This window comes from Delphinus delphis, chromosome 5, assembly GCF_949987515.2.
Source record: "Delphinus delphis chromosome 5, mDelDel1.2, whole genome shotgun sequence".
NCBI lineage: Eukaryota > Metazoa > Chordata > Mammalia > Artiodactyla > Delphinidae > Delphinus > Delphinus delphis.
This window is the reverse complement of record NC_082687.1, coordinates 78019151-78025199: the sequence shown is the minus strand read 5'-3', so window position 1 is coordinate 78025199 and position 6049 is coordinate 78019151. Positions and strand designations below refer to the sequence as shown.

Below are 6049 nucleotides of genomic sequence, written 5' to 3'. Positions count from 1 at the left end.
GCAGGGCTGGAGTTAGGCTGAAATGGGTGAAGGGGATCAAAAGTTACAAATTTTCCATTATAAAATAAGTCGTGGGGATGTAATGCACAGCATGGTGACTATAGTGAATAATACTGTGTATATTTGGAAGTTGCTAAGAGATTAAATTTTTATTTTTCAGAAGATTCTTTTATTAAAACTGGGTGACATCGATAAGGGGACAGTACAAAAAAAATTTTGGTCCATGAAAAAAATATAATAATTCAATTAATAAAAAGTTATCTTCAGGGACACTGTGTAGGAGTGCTGAGCTTCCTTCTCATGGTTCCAGCCCCAGGGACAGAGGTTGTCTGTCCAGTGTCACTCTGGGGAGAACCTTTCAAGGGAGGGGTGGGATAATGACAGGAAGGGGAAGACAGGGAGGAAGTTCTGCTGTCCCCAGTGTGGGACAGTCAGGAATACAGGGCTGGGGGATGTGCTTGCAGAAGCCTGAGGAGGGGGTGGGGAAGCAGGGGCTTTGTCAGTTCTGCGGGTTTAGAGCCCATGCTGAACGGAATTCCCCCTCTGTGCCCAGCTGTCTCCCACCCTGCTGTGTTGAGTCTGCGAGCCTGGGATATGCTAACTCAGGGGTGATACAACCTGGGAAGAAGAATTTGAGGCTCCCCTGGAAAGATGCAAAACCATCTCAGTTGCAAGGGGCCAAGATCACGAGGTCCTGCTGCTACCTGAGGGCTCTGAAGCTTTTGAGGGCAGGGGCTGGGTAGTCACAATCCTTGTGAGGCAGGGAGAGGGAAGAGTCAAAAACCCAACTCAGAGCTATTCTCCAGCCTTAGGCGCTTTCACTCCTCAGTGCCCTAGAAGTCACCAGTGGGTGTCAACTGGGCAGACAAGGGACAGGAAGACAGGGATGGCCCAGGGCTTTTACCCGTTTGATTTTAGGCCTGTTTCTCCATGAAAGGATGGGGGAGGCAGAGTGGAATGAATGAATGAGTCACACCTCCAAGCAATAGCAGAAAGGAACAGCCTCTGCTGGCAATGACAGTACCCTAGGTGAGGACCCTTGGGGCTCTGACAGAGAAAGGCAAGATTCCCCCACTCAAATGCCCTGGGTTAGGACAGGTAGGAGGGAATCCTAAAAAGCAGCTACAGGGAGTGTGGTGAGAGGGAGCAATACTAAGAGAACTAACTCTAATACTGATGTGGACCCCCTACGAGGGAGTAAGAGAAGCACTGAGACAGCAGGCCAATCCAGAGGGCTACAGACGGACCTGGGGCTCAGTGGAGCCCAAGAACCAGGATTCCTTTAGTGCTAGAGGGCAACAAGTGAAGGGACAGTTTGCTCCAAACCTGGGAAGGAAGGAAACTGGATTCTGTTATCAGGAAAGCCAAGATCAACTAGCTTATAGAGTGCCCCCAGGCCTGAGTCTCGGAGAAGGGCTAAAGCTCCCAACTCCCGGGTCTCTGAAGGGCAGGATCAGTGTAGCTGGTCCCCTTGAAGACCACTTGGCCTTAGGCCCAATCCATTCAATGCACTGATTACCACTACAGGTTCTCTCTCTAATACTATCTAGAGGTCCTATGCAGACCAGGGGAGGGTACAGGCACATGGGAACTTTGTGGGGCAAAGGGAAGCTGGGGGTAGGAAGGGATGGGGTGGGAGAAGAGGGTAACAGGTATCATGTGAGACCCTCTTCATTGGTGTTGTCCTAGAAGCAACAGCATCCCCCGGAAGGCCCCAAGCAAGACCAAGGCAGGTGCTATGAGGCAGGCAGCACAGGGCCCAAATAAAGAAATCGGTGCAGCCAAATCAGGGCTGTGGGAGAAGCCCTATGTGTTTCGGATTCCCAGGGCTTGATCTAATTCTTGTCGTCTCTGCTGCATCTTGGAGCAGAAGCATCGGCACACGGCCTCCTGTGCCCAAGGCTGGAAGTAGAACTCAGCTCGGCGCTCTTCTTCTGGGTTACCCATCACATCAGTCATGGTCTTGAGGTCCCAGCACTGGGACTGAAGCCAGTCATTGATGAAACCCTGAGGGTCTCTGGCAAAGCTCAGCATGAACTCTTGCTGGGTCTTCAGCTGATTGATAGTTTCTATTGTCTCATGGATCTTGTTGTCTAGAGTAGCAATCTCCTGCTGGCTGGCAGTAGACAGCAGAAAAGAATTCATCTGGGTCTTCAAGGTATCATCCACTTCCACATCGATGTCATAACACGCTGTCTTTTTCTGATCATTCGGGTCAACACTGATGACATGATTAATGATGATGGGCTCTGGTGGCATAAGCAAGGCGTGGAGCTGTTGGGGGATCTCTGAAAACGTCATAGGTTGAGACTCAAATATCTGCTGGAGGTACTTGTCACAGATAACAAACTCCTGCTCATGTGGGTCCTGGAGCTTATGCATCTTAATATATTGCCACAGTGCTTGAATGATCACTGGACGGGTCTGGGTGTGGATGCCCAGCAGCAGAGCCAGACGAGGGTCTAATTTAAACTGAGGAGGCTGGTAATCCAGCATCAGCAGGACAGTACACCGTACATTCACACATCCTGGCCGCTTCACCTGGAAGCCATCTGTCTCCTGGGTAGTGGCGGTCCTGTGCCATTCCACCAGATGGTTATCTGGCCCATACAGGTCTTTGTCCAGTTCGATCACCAAGGACTTAAAAAAAGAAGAGAACTTCCTCTTTTGTTTGGTGGCATCATATTTGGACAAGGCTGAATCCTCCAGGAGCCGTCCTTCTACCCGAAGCTCCCAGGAAGCCACCGTCCCTTCCCCATCCTCAGCATCTGACTTAGCCGATTGAAAGTGTTAGAAATGAAAATTCGCAGCTTCCGTTTTTTCTTGATGGGACGTTCCAAGGCTTCCTGGATATCTAGCTGTTTCCTCATGATAGTCTGGTCCAGTTTCCTTTCAAAAGCCAAGAGATCCATATAGGCCTGGGATTCTGGTACCAGTTCACGAATCCTTTGAGGTAGAATTTTGTCAGTCATCTTCTTTTTCTTTGCATTGTGGTTCCGATTTTGGACTGCCTGCTGCTGGACCTGCTGAGGTGCAGGTCTCTTGAGGGACTGGTCCATCCCTGACTGGGCCAGGCCAGGTAGGACTGAAGGTTTCCCCCCATAGCCAGGGGGTCCCATGGAAGGTCCCTGAGGTGTCATTCGGCTGCCTGGTAGCATACCTGGTCTCGGATAGGCCGCTCCGGGCATCGGGGAGCGGTACAGCCCTTGACCCGGCGCCGGGCCCATTCGCACCGGAGGCCTCGGAGGCCCGCCCAGACCCAGGGCAGCCGCCGTGCCCGCCCCTCCTGAGGCTCCAGCGCCGCCGCTCGGAGCCACAGACTGGAAACCCGCCCGGGCCACCATCTTTCCCAGAGCCGCTGCTCCAGCTGCACGAACAACCGGAACCGGAACTCCCCGCAACCCCCGCGCTCCCCGCCCGCCAGCCCGGCCGCCCGGCTGGCCCGCCGGCATGGGAGGCTCGGGGCAGCGAGCCGAGATTAAATTTTTAAAGTCCTCATCGAAAGAAAAAATTTTGTAGTAATGTATGCTGACAGACTTTAACTAGACTTACTGTGGGAAACATTTTGCAATGTATAAAAGTATTGAATCATTAAGTTGTACACTTGAAACTAATATAATATGTCAATTATTCCTCAATAAAAAAATAAACAAATAAAATTTTAAAAAAATTTTAACAAGAAAAGAAATTCTGATAAACTTAAGCCAGTATGACACCTTCTCTATGCTGTGTGAATTTTCTATGCCCTGGAAAAGCAAGACAAATGAAATATCACTCTAATTTTATGTACTATTTGTAAACATAAACATCCACGATATTGTCTAATTTAAAATTGGTGATATTGTAATAAAATAGTTCTGAATCATACTTGTTTCGTAAGCAAAATGTAATGTGATTTTCTAACTTTAGATTTGAACAACGTGTTACCTTGAATTTAAACAAAAAACCAAAAAAACGGCTAAGGTATCTTTCTAGCCCTCTGATGGGCACCTGCTGGAGCCCCACCCCTGTCTCTGAAGCCTCTGTCTATGGTCCTACCATGAATCCACCAGCTATACCGAATTCCCTACTGAGCTCCAGCCTCAGAGTGCTGAGTTACATGTTGGAACTGCCTGCAGGGCAGGCCAGTGCCTGTTCTTCCCACAGGCCACCTCTCTACATGAGCACCTCTGTTCTTCTCAGACCTGTGCAGTCTCCAGTGCTGGGATTAGCTTCCCATGAGGACAGGCCTGAAACGAGGACCATCCACCCAGGAACTGACGTAGATGCCTATATCCCAGGGAAAGGAGCAGAAAGTCTGCTGCAGGCTCTGAATTGGCTAGAGAACCTTCTGAAAAGGCACTGAAGTGAATCCCCCAGCTGCAGTGGCCACAGGGAGACTGGTGGGAGCAAGCAGGCCAAGGTGTCCTCTCCAGGGAGCTCTGCCAGGGCCTGTCTATGCCCCAGCGACAGCTGTACTGGCTTCAGATCCCAGAGGCTCTGCAGCAGTTGTGCAGGTGAAGAGGGGTCTCAAACAGTAGTCAAGAGCTTCCTGAACAATTTTTCACCCCAACTCCCCACTTTTCCTAATTAAACATTTGGAAGAAAGCTTCCTCACAGAGGATTTTTTAGGTCAGTGAAACTACTCTGTTTAATACTATAATGGTGGATATATGCCATTTACACTTGTCTAAACCCATAGAATGTACAACACCAAGAGTGAACCCTAATGCAAACTATGGACTTTAGGCAATTACGTGTCAGTGTTGTCGCAAATGTACCACTCTGCTCAGAAATATTGATAATGGGGGAGACTATGAATGTGAGGGGGAAGGAAGTAAATGGGAAATCTCTGTATCTTTTCAATTTTCCTGTGAACTTAAAACTTCTCTAAAAAATAAAGTCTATTTAAGAATTATACATAAAAAAGGAAAACATGGAAAAAAAGGACTTTGCTCCACAAGCTCCCAGGGCACTTGAACAAAGCTCCTTGTAGTGGGTCTACGCACAGTCCTTCACTTTTAAGCCAAAGTGCCCTGTTTTAGGGAAATCATTTTGCAATCAGATCCTAAACTCATGGGGCCTTTTAAATAGCCCCGTTTCATCTTCCTCTTGCCCTCAGACTTCAGACTCTGTATTTCTCATGGAAATACTTACTTCCTATTCCCTCCTGACAAACCTCAAACTCTCTTTTTATTTCACCGTATACATTGACAGCTCATTAAACCCAGTCCAATCCATTAGTTTCATAGAACGATTAATTTCGTCCTAGGAATAAAGGGGAATATTTATATTCTATTTTTCTAGTGTATCAGAGAAAAGAGAAGTTTTTAAAAGTTAGATAATTCACCATAAAAATGCAATGGCATACTTTCTTTCCCTCACTGACTGTTCAGATCCATAACCATGTTGTGCCAGCTTGGCTGTGCACATAAATCATATCTTAAATCGATACATATATTACTTCTAATACTCCTGCCACTGCTCTAATCTAATTCATTATCATCTTTTACTTCTATCCCTACATACTCAAATGCACAACCCTTTCTTCGTCCCTTATTGAATCATTGGTCCTTAAAAAGACAAATGAAATGTATATACCTGAAGAACAAGCAACCTTTGATTCATTATACACAAGTTTTTGAGCAGGGAATATGATATCCACCGTGGCTTTAGCAGACTGCTTTTTGTGGTATGAGTCACTTCAGAGCAGTAATTTGGTGTCATGGTGATAAAGAGGGAGAAGAGGGAAAACATCTTAACATTTCTCAGCAGAAAATGTCTTCCTAAATAACATAAAATATCAAAAGTGCAACAGTCGCTCTGACTATTGCTGGAGCTCCTGATGCATTTAAAATTTAAGTGCAAGTAGAAAATGAAAAAGTCCTTCTGGACCTGCGGTTTTCGATTGTTGGAGATTTTGCACCCCAGGGGACACTTGGCACTGTCTGAAGACATTCTTGAATATCCAGGGGATGCTACTGGCACGTAGTGGTAGAAGTCAGGGATGCTGATAGTGCCCTGCAATATATAGGGCAGCCCTTCACAACAAAGAATTATGCAGCCCACA

General features: G+C 47.2%; 1 pseudogene; it reads right to left on the bottom strand.

Moving 5' to 3' along the window:
* Positions 1-1806: 1806 nt before the first annotated feature.
* On the bottom strand, positions 1807-3452 carry LOC132425482 (SWI/SNF-related matrix-associated actin-dependent regulator of chromatin subfamily D member 1 pseudogene; annotated as a pseudogene).
* Positions 3453-6049: the final 2597 nt, after the last annotated feature.